Genomic DNA, 18,960 nt, shown 5'->3' on the forward strand with positions numbered 1-18,960 from the left:
GAAAATTGCCATGGTAACTCTGTAAAAACAATACACCCAAACTCATTTTGTTTTCCTGGTAACTCACTTTATTACACTCTAATTAAAAACAGAGAGGGGCTTGTTCAGCAAGCACAAAACCTGGAACCAACAGAAATAATTCTAAGATGAAAATGGAAGCTAGGCTTCTTTAGCTTCCAAGGGAATGTCTGCTTATATTGAAGGTAGTAATTATCTAGACATGAATGCTGCCCTACAGTGCCAGGGAGCTGGCAAACCTCACTTTTTTTTCACTTGTAGCTCCTGGAATGCCTGTTAGTGAATCCTGCAGCAAGTCTTGTGTCACCATATGATCAAGAGCTCACACACCACCACAAAGGAGAGCATTTCTGAAGACAATGTATGGTTATTAAAAGACTGAAAAGAAAAAGAAAAGACTGGGCAATGACTCTTAATTTAGTAGGACAGTTGTTAAATTTAGTTGTTCAAGAAAGATGAGCAAGAGAGAGGCAAAGTACCATTGGAAGTGTAGCAGAGCAAGCATGGTATAATAGACTGAGTGCATGGAGAACAGCGTTAAAGACTATCAGAGCAGCAAAGAGGGATCAGAGCGGGAGAAGTATGTGAAAACTTGGGAGAGATCAAGATTTGAGCCAACAGATAGGAAATGGGGGCAAAAGCTTTCACCCCCCCTAAGGAAAGTTGGTCGGATTGAGGGTAGGGCTTTATAAGACCTGATGGGCAGAGATTGGCTTTAGGGGACAGTTGTCAGTGCTCAAGCAGGTTAGTACATAGATGGTAACCTCGAACCATAGAGCACAATACATATGTGTGTGTGTGTCCCTGTGTGTGTATGTATTACATACACCACGAGAGTGGTTAGCCAGTGTGGATTTTTCACATTCCACAATGTTAAATTGAAATTACCCCATGCCATTCTGATACTTCCCATAAGCTCATTTCAAAACAAAACCTTACAAAACTTATAGTCCTGAACTCAGAAATACTTCCTTAACAACCCTCTAAATTTTCATGGCAATACACAAAACAGAGAGAATCGAGACTTCAAAGTATAAAAAGAGAGGGAAAAAATTCAGATCCTTGTTGGACTTTTTTCTGTCAAAGTTCTCATAATTTGTTGAAATTAATTAAAAATTAGCCATGTTCACAGAGTACCTGTAATCCTATTATTGACCTTGCCCCATACTCTGACCTTCATCTTCTGCAGTTTAAAAGTTAAAAAAAGTCTGGCTGATTTTTAATTAATTTAAGAAATTTGGCACTGAATTCAAAGATAAGGCCGGGCATGCTTACTAAGAATCAAATGTCAGTGTTCTAAAAGCCAGACTCACAGCTGCTTGGCTTATCAGGGGGCCACACCCATGCCAGACATGTATTTCACTTCAGACAGTCGTGGCTTCCCTCAAAGAATCTTGGGAGGTGTAGTTTGTAAAGGGTGTTGAGAGGAGATTCCTATTGCTCTGACAGAGCTCCAGCGGCCAGACTGGTTTAACAGTCAGCCACTCTGATTGAAGGTCTGTGAGGGAAAGAGGACAACTCTCAGCACCCTTCACTAACTACACTTCCCAGGATTCTTTGGGAGAAGCCATGACTAGCTAAAGTGGAATAAAGGCCAGTGACAACTTTGGTTTAAATTTGTGTAGGAGGCTACATGTGCCTGCTGTAGAATAAAAAGGTGGGAGAACTGCTGAAAAAGAATAATACTGTTCACAATGTTTTCATTTTGGAAAGGAAAGGGGCTTCGCCTCTTCCCAGTACCCACCCATTCTCCTCCCATCCTCCCCCCTTCTTCACTCCCCCTCTCCTTCCCCCTCCCCTCCCTGCCCCTCCCCCAGGTCAGTTTCACCTATCTAAGCATGACTGCACAGAAGCAAATCCAACTGAACTCAAAAAGCATGCAAAGGATCAAACCTGCCCTCCACTCCTCCTCCTCCCTCCTATCCCCTCCCTCTTGCCCCTTCCCTCCCCTTCCTTTGCCCCTCTCTCCCCTTCCCCTTCCAATCCCCTCTTTCCCCCTCCTCCTCCTTCCCCTCCAATCCCATGGTCAGTTATTATTATTATTATTATTATTGTTATTGTTATATCCCTCCCTTCCTTCCAGCAGGAGCCCAGGGTGTCAAACAAAAGAACTAAAAACATTAAAACATCATAAAAACAAACTTTAAAACACATACATCTTCAAAAACGTCACTTAAAAAAAGCTATGAAAACATCTTCTAAGATTAAAAACATTTTAAAAAAGAAAGTTTAAGAACATATTAAAAAGCAATTCCAATACAGATGCAGACTGGGATAAGGTCTCAACTTAAAAGGCTTGTTGAAAGAGGAAAATCTTCAATAGGCACCGAAAAGATAACAGAGATGGGGCCTCTCTAAGGGGAGGAAATTCCACAGGGTAGGTGCCGCCACACTAAAGGTCTGTTTCCTATGTTGTGCTGAGCAGACCTCCTGATAAGATGGTATCTGCAGGACGTCCTCACCTGCAGAGTGCAGTGATTGACTGGGTATGTAAGGGATAAGACGGTCTTTCAGGTATCCTGGTCCCAAGCTGTTTAGGGCTTTGTACACCTAAATTAGAACCTTGAACTTGGCCTGGTAGTAAATGGGCAGCCAGTGCAATTCTTTCAGCAGCGGGGTAACATGTTGGCGATACCCTGCCCCAGTGAGCAGTCTCACTGCTGCATTTTGCAGCAGCTGCAACTTCCAGAGAAACCTCAAGGGCAGCCCCACATAGAGCACAATACAGTAATCCAGCCTGGAGGTTACCAGTGTGTGGACAACAGTGGTCAGGCTATCCCACTCCAGAAACGGCCAAAGCTGGTAAAAGGCATTCCTAGCCACTGAGGTCACCTGGGCCTCGGGTGACAAAGATGGATCCAGGAGCACCCCCAGACCTGCTCTTTCAGTGGGAGTACGACCCCATCCAAAGCAGGCAACTGACCAATTATCCGAATTTGGGAACCACCAACACACAGTGCCTCCGTCTTGCTAGGATTCATACTTAGTTTATTGGCCCCCATCCAGCCCACCACTGAGTCGAGACAGTGGTCAAGGGCTTGCACTGCCTCTCCCGATCCAGATGTTATGGAGAAATAGAGCTGGGTATCGTCAGCATACTGCTGACACTTAGCACCAAATCTCCTGATGACTGCTCCCAAGGGCTTCATGTAGATGTTATACAGCATGGGGGACAAGATGGTACCCCGTGGCACCCCACAGCACAACTGCCAGGGGGCTGAAAGACAGTCCCCCAATGCTATTCTCTGAGAGCGACTCTGGAGATAGGATCGGAACCACTGTAAAACAGTGCCTTCAATACCCTTTTCACCAAGTTGGCCCAGAAGGATACCATGGTCAATGGTATCAAAAGCCACTGAGAGATCAGGGTCACATGCCCCCTGTCCTCCCGATAAAGGTAATCCATCAGGGTGACCAAGGCTGATTCAGTCCCATAACCAGGACTGAACCCAGACTGGGATGGGTCAAGATAATCTGTTTCATCCAAGAGTACTTGTAATTGCTGCGCCACAACCCTCTCAATCACCTAAAAAGGGGGTATTTGTGACCGGCCGGTAGTTGTCACAAACCAATGGGTCCAGGGTGGGCTTTTTCAGGAGCTGCCAGATCACCGCTTCTTTCAAGGCAGCTGGAACCACTCCCTCCGGCAATGATATGTTGACCACAACCTGGATCCACTTGGTCAACCCCCTTGGCAAGCTTTAATAAGCCAAGAAGGGCAAGAGTCGAGAGGACACATTGCTGGCCGCATGAACACAAGCACCTTGTCTATGTCATCAGGCCGCATCAACTGAAACTGTTCCCAAGAAGTTGCAGCAGATGTTGCACTGGATACCTCATTGGGGACTACAGTAGATGTGGATGGGGCATCAAGACTGCTACGGAGGTGAGCAACTTTACCCTCAAAGTGCCTTGCAAACAATTCTCAGTGGGCCTCCGAAGGGTCTAAAACTCCATTTCCTGGAGTTGATGTCAACAGACCTCTGACAATACAGAAAAGTTCCACTGGATGGCTACTTGAGGATGCGATGGAGGTAGAGAAGTGGGCCTTCTTCGCCGCCCTCACCACCACATAGTAGGCACAGTTATGAAGTTTTACTCATGCCCGATCAACCTCACAGCACGCCTTTCGCCACTTGCGCTCTAGCCATCGTCCAGCCTGTTTCATTGTCCTTAGCTCACTGGTGTACCAAGGTGCAAACCAGGCTCCACAATGCCAGAGAGGGTGCTCAGGGGCAACAGTGTCAAGAGCCCGATGCGCCTCGCTGTTCCACAGCGTGACAAGGGCTTCAACAGGGTTGTCTGCTCTATCTACTGGGAACTCCCCCTGGGCATTCAGGAATCCAGTGGATTCCATTAGTTTCTGGGGGCGGACCATCTTAATCTGTCCACACCTCATGCAGGGAAGGATCAGAGTCATAAGTCTAAACTTCACCAGGAAGTTTTACCTATCTTAAACATGATTGCATGAGTAAATCCCACTGAACTGAATAAGTATGCACATGATGAAACCTGCCCTCCCCTCCTCCTCCCTCCCATCACCTCCCCTTCCTTGGCCCCTCCCCCTCCTTCTGCTCCCCTCTCCCCTCCCTTCCCTCTCCTCTCCCCTCCCCCCATGATCAGTTTTATCTATCCTAACCATGATTGCACGGGAGTAAATCCCATTGAATTCAATAAGCATGCAAATCATCATACCTGCCTTTACCCTCCTTCCATTCTCCTCTCCCTCCCTCCTCCCCCTTCCCTCTTCCTTCTTCCCCTTCCCCTGTCTACTTCAGCCCTCACTCCCTCTTCTCCTCCCCCCATGGTCAGTTTTACCTATCCTAAGCGTGATTGTATGGGAGTAAATCGCATTGAACTCAATAAGGATGCAAATTATCAGACCTGACTTTAGCCTCCTTCCCCTCTCCCTTCCTCCTCTCCTCCTCATCCCCTGTGGTCAGTTGCACCTATCCTAAGCATGATTGCAGGGGAGTAAATCCCACTGAACTCAATAAGCATGCAAATGATCAATCCATTCTCAGCAAACTTGCACAGGATCCCATTTCTTACCTTCCAGATTAAAAAGCAGAAAAATTCACTAATAGGCAACAAACCCTTGAAGTTTAAGAACATACTTATAGCCAATAGATATTTCTATAAAACTTTAAAAAGCAGGGAAATTGCACAGCTATAGTGAATGCACCATGGGAGCAGGAGACCTGACCTTCTCTCTGAGATATTGTTCTGTCCTACAAATTTGTAAAAATGCAAACACAGTTTGGGTTGGTTTTTCACAGTCCAATCCACTTCTTGTGTAGTTTGGAAGAATTTGGTAACATTATCTCAGAGAGGAGGTCAGGTCTCCTGCTCCCCTGTTGCATTCACTATAACTGCCCAATTTCCCTGTTTTTCAAAGTTTGATAGCAATATCTGTTGGCTATAGGCACATTCTTAAACTGCAAGGGTTTTTATTGCCTATTAGTGAATATATATATTCACATAAGAACATTCCACATAAACATTCCATAAAACAATAATTAAAGTAGCACCTTGGTTATTGGTTAACAATACTAGTCTTATTAACCTATACTGACCTTGCCTATAAATGTTTGGACATTTGGATACACAGCTTGTCTGATGTTAAGTGAAGAGTGTTGTATTAAAATATTCTCTCTGCATTAAGTTAATGAATTGCCAAACACTGCCAATGGGTTTAAAAAAAACAGACTTTAAAGAGCTCATAATGTAGCATGTGTAGAGCATTTATCCAGTAGTGTTTGGAACAGACAGTGTTGGTTTCATTAACAACATCCTCTTCTCACTTGCTGAATAATCTGAAGCCTTTTTGTTAAGTATTTAGAATGCTATTTTACAATGAGAAAGGATATGCTTTTGCTCCTATGGCACTTTATATTTTTTACTGAGAATGTCAAAGAAGGGAAAGGACTGATTGGTCTTCTGACATTGCAAAGAATTTGCCAGTCTCCCAGAAGATTGGAAAAGCTTTAACAGGGAAGCAAAAGAAAAGGTCTTGAAGAACTGGGACATGTTCATTCTTCTTCCAGTACTCTGACTTGCATCATAGCCTTATCCAGCAAGCTAATATTAGAAGCTACTGAAGTTTATGTACTTTTAACAACAATCAGATTTCTCTGAGTAAAATATTGAGTAAAGTACTGAGTAAATACAAAAGGACAAATGGATTGAGAAGCTGCCTCAGAGGAAACTATTGCAAAATATGTCTGATATATTAAAGAAACAGATAGTTTTATCAGGTTTCAGAATCAGTGAAATGTTTCTTTCTGTAAAAATTAAATTGGAAAATAAGGTGACAGGAAGGAACTTCAGAGATAACATTAACGTTTCTAAGTTAATTGAAATCTTTCTTTGTTCTCATTATCTGTCAGCTGAATAAATATTGTTAGCCGATTAAGAGGCTTCAAAATGTTTAACACATTAATTAATTTGTTTGATAAATAGAACACTTTCTCAGTATAGGCTTTTTAAGTAATTTGGTGCAGAGGGCTCCTTTGTTGTGAATCCATGAGAAAGTGCTCAGATGATCTTCACAAGATCTGACAGATGCTAAGGGCCATTTCACACATGTCACAGAGGCAAACATGTTTCCCACTGAGTGCACACTAGGGATGGGCAAATCTATCAATTTTAGTTTCTCTCAGTTTCTCCTATTTCCAGTCTTAAATTCAGTTCTCCATTATTTCCAGATCACTTTGTGATTAAAAAAAGAGTCTTCATAAAACTTCAGCAAAACTTTAGTGAAAATGTCTAATTTACATATCTTTGTATGCCGTTTTGCGTAATGTATACATTTTTGCTAGGCAATTTCCCCTTATATAAAGCATTTCATTTCTAATTTCCCCTAATATATATATTATGCACATTTTACCTTTATGTATACATTCCTGAACACCTTACGTGGCTGGAGAACTGCATTGCAAAATTCAGAGAGCTGTGAATTTCAAAGGATGGCATGTTGTTTCAGAAAGTGATGTTTCCTGGATTTCACAGGATTCCTGAATGCCCTGGGGGAGTTCCCATAGATACAGCAGGCGACCCTGTTGAAGCCCTTGTCACGCTGTGGAACAGCGAGGTGCATCCCTGAGTACCCTCTCCAGCATTGTGGAGCCCGGTTTGCACCTTGGTACACCAGTGAGCTATGGGAAGTGAGCTACGGGCTTGGAGTGCCTTGTACCAGCTTCAGCTGGTAAGAGAGCTATAGCCATTTCTGGACCGGGATAGCCTGACCACTGTTGTCCACACACTGGTAACCTCCAGGCTGGATTACTGTAATGCACTCTATGTGGGGTTGCCCTTGAGGTTTGTCCGGAAGTTGCAGCTGGTGCAAAATGAGGTGGCGAGACTGCTCACTGGGGCAGGGTATCGCCGACATATCACCCCACTGCTGAAAGAATTGCACTGGCTGCCCATTTGCTACCGGGCCAAGTTCAAGGTTCTAATTTGGGTGTACAAAGCCCTAAACAGCTTGGGACCAGGATACCTGAAAGACCGTCTTATCCCTTATATACCCAGTCAATCACTGCACTCTGCAGGTGAGGGCCTCCTGCAGATACCATCTTATCAGGAGGTTCGTTCTGCACAATATAGGAAACAGACCTTTAGTGTGGCGGCACCTACCCTGTGGAATTCCCTTCCCTTAAATATTAGGCAGGCGCCATCTCTGCTATCTTTTTGGCACCTATTGAAGATTTTCCTCTTTCAACAAGCCTTTTAAGTTGAAACCTTATCCCAGTCTGCATCTGTATTGGAATTGCTTTTTAATATGTTCTTAAACTTTCTTTTTTAAAATGTTTTTAATCTTAGAAGATGTTTTCATAGCTTTTTTAAGTAACATTTTTGAAGATGTTTTGTTTTAATGTGTTTTAAAGTTTGTTTTTATGATGTTTTAATGTTTTTAGTGCTTTTGTTTGCTACCCTGGGCTCCTGTTGGGAGGAAGGGCGGGATATAAATTTAATAATAATAATAATAATAATAATAATAATAATAATAATAATAATAATAAAACATGCAGATTAGATAGATCCATCTATAATTACGAACTGAATCAAATTTCTTCCCCATCCCTAGTACTACTCAACAGGCCTTGGTGCCAGTCACTTCTGACTGAGCATGCCTCTCTATGATACACGCATTTGTTGCATTCACACTTTGAATTTTGAAGGTACACAATAAAACAGTCTACCTTACATATGTATGAAATGGCCCTGTCAGCTACTTCTGTTGCAGGAAAAGGCAATATCGCCTGGTCATTCGGGTCTGTGACCATTATGATGAGCTTGTCACATATATTGCAGGGATCAGATATATCCGAAAGAGTGCTCATGGTAAGGAGCAAACCACAATCCTCCATGGGAAAAAGCTCTTGTGAAAAACATCTAGAAAGGTTGTGTTACCATAGTGCCTTTCACTGGATAACCAAAGATGACAGAAATGTAAGATAATTACATGCTTATTGAATGAAGACACAGTCCTTCATTGACTTTCTTTCCTCTTTGCCACTTAGAGGGAGATGAAAATGGAAATGGACTGCCTTCGAGTCGATTCCGACTCATGGTGACCCTATGAATAGGGTTTTCATGGTAAGTGGTATTCAGAGGGGGGTTACCATTGCCTTCCTCTGAGGCTGAGAGGCAGTGGTCACCCTGAGAGGCCCAAGGTCACCCAGTGAGCTTCATGGCTGTGTGGGTATTCGAACCCTGGTCTCCCAGGTTGTAGTCCAACACCTTAACCACTGCAATGATTAAATCTGTTTTAGAATCACAGAACAGAGTTGGAAGGGGCCTATATTATTATTATATTTATATACCACCTTTCAAAGTGGTGTACATGGTTTTCCGCTCCTCATTTTATCATCACAACAACCCTGTGAGGTAGGTTAGGCTGAGAGGCAGTGACTTCCCCAAGGTCTCCCAGTGAACTTCATGGCTGTGTGGAGATTTGAACCCTGCTCTCCCAGATCCCAGTCCAACTCTCTAACCACTGCACCACCCTGGTCCATACAGGCTGCTGAGTCCAACCCCCTGCTCAGTGCAAGAATTCAACTTAAAGAGTAACAAACAGGTGGCTGTCCAGCTTTGTCTTGAATGCCTGGCATATGTAGAGATAATCCCTTGTAAGAAGAATATCCTTTTGAAATTTATGAGATCTGTAAAAAACTTTAGCAGTGAGAAGATGTCCATGGGGTAGGAAGAGAGCAAGAGAATTCAGTTCTGTGAATGCTGTTCTATTGGGAAAGAACCAGGAATCCAGAATGTAAAAAAGACCCAGTCTGGAGAAGCATTATGATACATGTTTGTTGAATTCACACTTTCAATTTAATTATCACTGAGCTAGGAATGAAGATGACAATTACAAGTTGCTGTCAGTATTTTGAACCAGGGAATTATGAACACTGACAACATCAGTAAAGGAAACTCACATCCTGTTCTCAGAATACATGATGCAAAGAGGAAAGATAAGAAAGATGGGCTATACATGGAGAGTGGGAGACAGAAACTAGTTTGTCTTGGGGAAAGAAAAAAGAGTTTACAGGCCAGTAAACAACTCACCTGACAGTTGAACGATCTGCCCAAAGCTCCTGCTGCTTTATGAGCTTTCAACAGAAAACAAAGCCAACACTTTTAGCCAAATTTTCTTTACAGGTATAAGAACAGAAAACTTGATTTTAAAAAGAGAAGATAAAATTCTCAGAATGCCAAATTCTGTGTCAAATTCTGGATTTTACATTTAAGTAAAGAACCAGTGAGCACACATAGGCTTATGTATAGAACTGAAGATAAGTAAAATTACCAACACCACATATTTTAAAAAATATGAGATGTTCAAAAAGAGTCAGGAATTTTAAACTCTGTTGCTTTTTTTGATTCCCAGAGCAATTGGTTTATGTTGTAGCTATGCTTTCAAGATTTTCTTGGCAATAACTTCTTTTTTTAATAACATGAAAACTGAAGTACAGTGCTGAAAATTTCTTGTTCTTTGCATTTGTAGCAAGACAATGAACTCATGGTAAGTGATACCACCAAGATTTATTCTAACATGCAGCTAGACACATTTTGTGCAGTGTCAAAAAAGTTGTGCAGTGTGAAATAAGTTTTTGTGCAGCTGGGCATATGAGAATTAATAAGGAGCTACCGTATATTCCGGCGTATAAGACGACTGGGCGTATAAGACGACCCCCAACTTTTCCAGTTAAAATATAGAGTTTGGGATATACTCACCGTATAAGACTACCCCTGCTTATGACGTGCAAGCGATGTACCTTACCGGCGATTGGCTGGTTGTTGTATACAAAGCCTATCGTGTGAAGGCAAGAATGTCTTTGAAGTCAAGACTAGGGGCATCAGGCCCCTCCCACTCTCCAGTTCATTCTTGCTTTCCTACGAACAAGATTGAGATCCTATAGCGTAGCTAAGTTTTTTCGTCTTTGTTGTGTATTTGTCTGACAGGGTGCGGAGGTAGTGTACTTGTGTGTTTCCCAAGTCCCTCCCTTCCCCTGTCTTTATTTTCACTGCTTTTTTCAGTTCATTTTATTTCTCGGGCAGTTTATTTTCCCCGTTGATTGTCTGATGGCTCCTAGAGCGACCGCGGCTGCGGGTCTCTACGGCTTTGGCCGTTTCCGAGTTTTTCTTCCCGAGCTCCGTCACAGTCTTGGGAGCTTGCGACTCTCCCGGAGCGGCTTTTCTCGGCTAGGCTGCCTCGAGCCGCGTCCTGTGGCGTCGTTGGAGAGACCGCGGCTGTGGTTCTCTCTCAGGCGGGAGCTTGCAGCTGCGGCTCCCTGCCTTTCCTCGCCACCTGATTTTAGTATTGCCGCCCACGAGAGCCTGCGGCTGCGGCGCTCTCATTAGAGTGATTTTTTCCTCAGCCGCACGCCGCGGCTTTAATTCCGCCGTGGAGAGCTCTGCCGTCGGCTACAACGGCTGCCTGTCCCTGCTGATTTATCCTTCTCAGTTTTCTCCTGCCAATCCCTTCTGGGATTTCTGTTTTTTCAGAGCCGCTAGTGCGGCTATCGGCCCCGCGACTGCTCCTGCGAGCCTGTGCTGGGCAGTTTCTCCCCAGTTCAACAGCATACGGCCGCCATTGCCCCTTCTTCTCTGTCATTTTTTGACTTAATTTTCCTGCTCTTTTTCAGCACCCGCCCTATAAGACGACACCTGGCGTATAAGATGACCCCCGACTTTTGAGAAGATTTTCCTGGGTTAAAAAGTCGTCTTATATGCCGGAATATACGGTACGCATTTTCAAAAAAATAGATGAGAAAAGATAAAAAGAAATAGAAAATAAAGAGGAATACTGGTTTCTTTCGAATCTTCATAACCCTTTATTAACAGTATACTGTGGGACTAATTACTTGACTAGTTGAAGGCATTTATTGATTCATACTGAACTCTACTTAAATAGTATGTAGGGATACAAATGGCTCATACCAGTACAAAACAAACACAGAACTTAACTGTTGATGGGGGCACACACATATGCAGCAGTAGATTACTGATATTCATCAGCAGGTGTCCATGAGAACTTAGCTTCAAATATTGCGTTGGCAGGTGGTGCATGAGGTACATGGGCTAGCAGAGCTGCTGTACATGGTGATTGGTGAACCATTGGATACTGCTAGCCAGGGCTATGGGGAATAGTGTTGCCAGGTCAGAGCATCACAAAACCTGAGATTTCAGGGACAGACCCTAGTGATGTCATGAGAGCAGGCCCTAGTGATGTCATTAAGCATGAGATATTAAGCATCAACCACAGTTGCTTGGAGCATACCACTCAAACAAAAGAATTTCTCCAACTGGAAACGAAGATAGAAATCTTAGCTAAATGAGGGTGTTCCCAGGTCTAGTGGAAGTGACAGGATCATTCCTTCTCATGTGCTCAGGGAACCTGGGTAGGGAACCTTTAATCTAGCCTACTTGCTTCTGGAAAGAAGAGTTTAAGTGCCCTCAGGCCAGGCCAGTCACCAGAAGGTCATTGTAGGATTAAGGGAGCCATATTGTTGTGGAGATGTTAAATGGGAGTAGTCAGGAGTACAGATGGATGCCCCTGAAGCAGGGCCGGCATCAAGGGGTGGCCAGGTGGGACCCTGGCTGAGGGCCCCACAGGGCCCCCTGAAGAACCCTTGTTAGGGTGGGGGAGTAGCGCATCCCTGCCATGGATCGCAGGGAGGGAGCTGCCCACCAGCTCACTACATAGAATCCTACAGTTGGAAGGGGCCTTGTAAGCCATCGAGTCCAACCCCCTGCTCACAGCAGGAAATCCATAGCTAGAGCATCTTCCACAGATAGCTGTCCAGCCTCTGCTTGAAGACATCCAGCGAAGGGGATCCCACCACCTCCCTAGGCAGTCGGTTCCATTGCCGAACTGCCCTTACTGTCAAGAAGTTCCTTCTAACGTCCAATCTGAATCTACTCTCCTTCAACTTAAAACCATTAGTCCTAGTCCTACCCTCTGGGGCAGCAGAGAACAAATCTGTACCCTCATACCTGTACCTTGCTCACTTGCTCACCCTCCCCCTGCCTGCTCACTCCCCCGCCCTCCCTCCCACAGCTCTCTCACTCACCCGGTCTCTCACTCGCCCACCTGCTCATCCCCCTGCCTGCTCAGTAGGTAGGTAGGTAGGTGGGGCGTGCATGCGTGCATGCGTGTGGGCGCCAGAGCCCAAGGCAGGCTGGTGCCCAAGGGCCATAGCATGCCTGGCACTGGCCCTGCCATGAAGGCTGCAATTCTAAACACACTTACTAAGGGACTAAGCCCTATTTTTGCCCTCTGGGCAAAAATCAGACACCTGACAACCCAAAGCACCCAGATCTGTGACCGCTACTGAAGTGCAAGAAGTAAATGAAGGAGATCTCTAGGTATGTGACAATTTGCCTGGTTGCAAAGAATCATGAGACTAGTTTGATCAGCTGCAAAATTTCACCCAGTTTGATCCAATAATTTAATTTAAGCTAATTTAATTCTCCTATTGACTTTAAAGTGTTCAAGGTTGCATACAGATGAGTCCATTAAGTTGTGAGCCTATTGCAGATCTTGCTTCCCCTTTTTTATTAGACATACAACCTCGATCAGAGAACTGAGTTCAAATGGTTCTTCCTGTTTGAGCAGAAGCAAATTCTGACCGACTAGTCTTTGTGACGACTGTGAAACCTCCTTTTACCTCCTCTGTCCAGAGCAGTATTCCAAGAAGAAACAAAAAGTTACTTCATATCCTATGATCTCTGTCATATTGTAGCAACATGGGGAGGGCTGTTGACAATGCCAAGGCAACTTTTTTGAGTTTCCCTTTCCATTGAAGTCAATGACAGGGAAATTCCTTATGCCAGATCTGGGGTTTATATAAAGCTGCAACATTGACAGGGGCATGGCTGTGGTCTGGAGGAGCATAGGATGCAATGTAAATGTGCTCCTCCCCTGTGTTACCCTGTCTTGTTCACATATTTTTTTGCCCCATTTCAGTAATTCTAACTGTGTTTTAGCAGTTTCTGCTAGCCTATCAAGGGAATTCTGCTGGTGTAGCTGTCATGTTGGCAATGTGTCTGGTGTTTCACTAGTGTAACAGGTCTTACACTTCTGAGCCCAATTCAAAGTGCTGGTTTTGACCTATAAAACTCTTTATGGCTCAGGAACTTAATATCTTCTGGAACGCCTCTCCCAATATGAACCTACCTGGACCCTTAGATCTTCTGAGGCCCTTCTCCAGGCCTCTCTCTGAGGGAGGTTCAGAGGGTGGTGACAGAGGACAGGGCCTTTCAGTTGTGGCTCCCCATCTGTGGAATATGCTTCCTAGTGAGGTCCACCTGGTGCCTTCATTGACATATTTTCCACACCAGGTAAATACAAACCTTTTTTCTCAGGCATTTGATAGACTGCACTGACTTTGCTGTTATTGGTATGCTGCCAAAACTTTCTGTCACTGTACAGGGATGTTGTTGTTTTATTGTTTTGTTTTTATAGTATGATATATTTGTTTTTGTTTTTAATATTGTTGGAAGCTGCTTGGACACCTTTGGGTAACAAGTGACTAATAAATCTTATCATCATCATAATCAACAATAACAACATAACCTTCTAAGGGCCATTTGCCACTAGAGGGTGGTGCAACAAATGTAATTTTTTCCTTTGTATAGTAGGGCAGTTTTTATATGCACTCACACATCCCTTTCTATCCTCCATCCAGACAAGAAAGAGGCATTAATCAGAGTTCAAGGACCCATTTCAGCCAGGGAAAGACACTCAAGACGTGTGTGGCTGGACAGAGGGTGTGGCCCCTGGAAAGTTTGAGGGCCAAATAGAGAGGCCTAGAGAGCCACATTCAGCCCCTGGGCTTGAGATTCCCCACCCCTGTTCAATTGGCATAACTCCAGTATAGGATTGCATTCTAAATTACAGCAATCTGGAGCAGAGTGTTAAATTGGTAAGATTTGGCAATAAGAAATGGACAATTATTTTTTCTTAAGAGAAAATGACTCAGGAGGGAAGTATTCTTTTTATATATAACACAGTGTTATTGAAACAGCAAGTAAGACAGTAACCTCAATTGGTCTTTTAAGCCAATTTAAAATCTCAGCTTGACCTAGTGTAAATGAAATGGTAAGGGTAGACTACAAATCTCTTTGACATTGATAGAATGCTACCTGGTCATTAAAGAATATATAAGGCCATTGGTTGCAATATATGCGTACGTTAAAGTATCAGTGTAAATTATTAATGCTAGCATTAAATGCAAAGGTATCTAGGGCATAAGGAAAATCAATGTATTTTATATCTATATAATTTTTCCAAGCCAGAAGCCCTGCCAGTTTCCAACGTAAATTGAAAGCAAACTTCTTAGTATGAAAACGGTAAAGATTGTATTTCATTGGAGAGCATTCCTTCTTCTTGATACTACTTTAAAACAAATCCTTTTGCTCTAGAAACCTACTATAAAGTCTCAGCTGAACTTCAGTCAGAGACAACAAGCCTATTCAGAAATGTTTGAAATGCGTTTTGCGCACAGCATTCAAAACGTAGAGCACAGATAAGCCAGAATACACAACTTCTTAAGAATGTTAAATAGTGTTATTTTGGAAGCAGTGAACATAAATTACAGAAAATACAAAGGTAATTGTTTGCCTATGTTTTTGATACCAACGTGAGAATGCGATTTTCACTTATTTGTAATTTTGAAGCATGCAACTTCACAGAATCACATTTATTGCCTTCAGTAAAATACATTTTAATGTTGCAGCGTAGAGGGCTCCTGTTGAGGGTTTTAGTCAGTTAACAACCTTATAAACCAGGCATTCTTGACATACACCAGCTTCACTTACGCCGGTGTTGGCTGAGCTGGCTGAGCCTTGGCTGAGTTCCTGATGAGCTGGGCTGAGTGTTTCATGCCGGCATAGCCTGGCTCAGCCAGGGCCCAGCCAGCTCAGCTGGAGATTCGCTGCATCCAACTCCCCTCAGCCCAGTGTAAATGAGGGTTGGATTGTGCCCTGAGTATGACATTTGTTATTGTGGCCCATATTTAGAAATTAAAAGGAAGCTTTCTTACTACTGTATGATTCATTATCTTCAGTGTAACTTCGATGTGCCAGTGCTCTAAATGCAAATAGCATGGTATCAGTTTTTAGATGGAGCCCCCCCCCCAATAAATGTATTTAACTGGGGGGAATTAAACAGCTGTCTGAAATATAAATCTGGAAAGCATGAGTTGTAGCCCATTGATTACAGTGGTAAATTTGAGGTACTATAAATCCCATGGTTAGTGCCCTGTGCCACATATGGGAAGTGCATATGGACTTTTTGAGCTGCCAGCAACCAGACAAGCCTTGCTGAATGCTGAAATCTCATAATTTATTGGAGCAATTTTTAAAGTTAAGGTTTACGCTAGAATCCAGCCATTCATATAGTGCCTCAGGCAATCATGGACAAACAGGCTGCTTCTAACAGAATGGCTGGCAGTTTTGGTGGACTGCCTGCCTGGTAGAGGAACAAGACCTCTGAGCACCAGTTGAATCCTGCATATATATATATTTTAAATCAATTGTTAGAGGTCACTGTTGCAAAGCTTTGAGAACTGGATTACTACTGTGCTCAACAACTTTATAGTGGTAAATAGAATTAAACTACTTCAAAATGCTTCCTTTATACATAACTAGATTTTATAGTTGTAGTTTCCTGATGAGATTAAAGGGGTATGTATGTGTGTATGTATGTATGTATCTGTCTATCTATATATCTACACACACACACATATAATCAGAGGCTTGTAGTGATTTGTTTGCAACCAGCAGCCATGGTTGAGGACTGGCGTAGCAACCTCTTGGTAGCAGCAGTGCTGCCACTTGCCTAAATGTAGGTGGGCCAAGGCAAAGCAGCAGTGAAGTTGATGGAGCTCTGGTTTGATGGTGGCAACTCTGTAAGTGGGCACACATCTGCAATGCTGCCACCACCAACTCTCCCTTACCTTACTGTTGCTGCTGCTCTGTCCACTCCATACACTATTTGCAACTCAACACATTTTGCAGATAAAATTGCTTGTATCCATTCTGCCTGATGCCCCATCCACACTATACATTTAAAGCAGTATCATACCATTTTAAATGGTCATGGCTTTTCCCAAAACATCCTGGGAACTGTAGTTTGTAAAGGGTATTGAGAGTTGTTAGGAGACCCCTATTCCCCTCACAGAGCTATAATTCTCAGAGTGTTTTAACAGGGCATTGTAGCTGTGTGAGGGGAATAGGGGTCTCCTAGACAGTGTGGTGTAGTGGTTAAGGTGTTGGACTACAACCTGGGAGACCAGAGTTCAAATCCCCACACAGCCATGAAGCTCACTGGGTGACCTTGGGCCAGTCACTGCCTCTCAGCCTCAGAGGAAGGCAATGGTAAACTCCCTCTGAATACCGCTTTCTATGAAAACCCTATTCATAGGGTTTCCATAAGTTGGGATTGACTTGAAGGCAGTCCATTTCCATTTTTCAACAACTCTCAGCACCCTTATTTATTTATTTATTACATTTATATCCTGCCCTTCCAGTAGGAGCTCAGGGTGGCAAACTACAGTTCCCAGGATACTTTGGGGGAACCCATGACTGTTTAAAGTAGTATGATACTGCTTTAAATGTATAGTGCAGATGAAGCCTTATTTTGGAAGAATTACATATGTAAGATGTATTCAGGGAAATGACTTTTGCATGGATTAGTTTCAGTTATTACAGCCTGAGAATGTGCTCACGGTGCTAGGAGTAGTTCATAGCCCAGAACCAGTTTGTTCAACCCTTGCCCTTCATGGCTAAATCCATCTTGCTGGGAAGGAATGGTGTCCTGGGTCTTGAAGATTATTAATGGTTCTTTGAGGGAAGGAATAGATTCAGCCACTTTAAAGGGGACAAATGCAAGACAGAAAACATTCATTGAACTTGGACAATTTGAACAACTATCATTGATCGGCTAGTATCGCCTTTTGGGGCATGGTGTTTAAGCAGGTGGTGACTGGTCAGCTCTAGGCATCCCTAGATTATTTAGACCAGGGATGGGAAACCTGTGGGTCTCCAGATGTTATTCAACTCCAACTCCAGCCAGCATGGCCAATGGCAACATTCAGTGTTTTGGGGAAGAGGGTTTGTTTCACTACAGCTCCATTGTTAAGATCGGAATTTTTACTTACTTAACAAATGTATTTTATGGATGTAAATATTGAACTGAAATGTATGGTCTCTTGCTTTATATTTTTCTTTTACTATTTTTACTGTTACATACCTGTAATAAGACGGGTCTTTGACCGCAAATAAACTAAACTAAACTAAACTACAGCTCCAAATCAGTTTTAATTACACAGCATGAATTTGCCAGTATGTGATTGAATCTCACCCGAAAAGAGTGACAATCTGGAAGCACCTCTCATTCAGCAAGTCCCCATTTTTGAAGTCATGGCACCTTGTCATCTTCAGAATGTTCTCCTTGGGTTCTCTCTGTAATTAACTTTAGAAGGAACCTGACATGTTTCCCCCCTGCTTTTTAAGATGATTTGATGCTGCTCTTATATTTGTATATGTTTTAAATTTGTTGTATATTTGTTATTAACTGTAAACTTTGCTTTTTTGGTAAAAAAAGGAGGTGCTCATACCTTGATGAAAGATGGGTGCCAGCACAAAATAGTTGCATGGGCAGCAAAAAATGAGGTGCTGATATTCCATACTAGTGAGTATTGTTACAAAAAAAAGCCCTGACTGTAACTCACCTTGAGATAGCTTATTTATTTATTTATTTATTATTTGGTTTATATTCCATCCTTCCTCCCAGCAGGAGCCCGGGGGGCACTGATAGCTCTTCTGTGTAAGGAGTCTGCAAAAATCTAATTCTAACAATAACATTTTTGTTGCAGATTGTTTTATCTTGTGCATTTATTTTAATGACATTAATTTATATTTTAAACATTGTAAGCTGCCTTGTGAATATTTTTGTGACTAAGAGTCTGTGTGGTATATAAATAAACAAGCATATGGTCAAGTGAGATGGTGTGTAAAAGAAAGAATCTGTCTTCTTGAATAAGCTAAGTCCAGGAGCCTCCATTCACTGCTCTGGAGATCTCTGGTATATATGTAATATATACTATATAGATCATTCAGGATTTGAAGCACAGGCTAGTCTATTATGAAGGCCCATTTCATTTTCTGAATTCCTTCAGACTGTGTTGTAGCTTAGCAAAAATATACAGCTGAGCTTGTGGATCTGATCCATATCATTGCCCATCTTATTTGTTTGATCTTCAGTAGGTATAAAATAAACTGGTAACTCACAATTTATTATTGTTTCTGTAGCTAAAATTTAATATTTAGTGTTTTTAATTTTTACAGCAGTAGAAGCAACTGTGAGTGGACCATATTAGTTCATGCCTTGAAATAATGAGGGTGGTGGAATGTCATTAAAACTTAAGATTT

The sequence above is a fragment of the Rhineura floridana genome, chromosome 8, assembly GCF_030035675.1.
Source record: "Rhineura floridana isolate rRhiFlo1 chromosome 8, rRhiFlo1.hap2, whole genome shotgun sequence".
Taxonomy (NCBI): domain Eukaryota; kingdom Metazoa; phylum Chordata; class Lepidosauria; order Squamata; family Rhineuridae; genus Rhineura; species Rhineura floridana.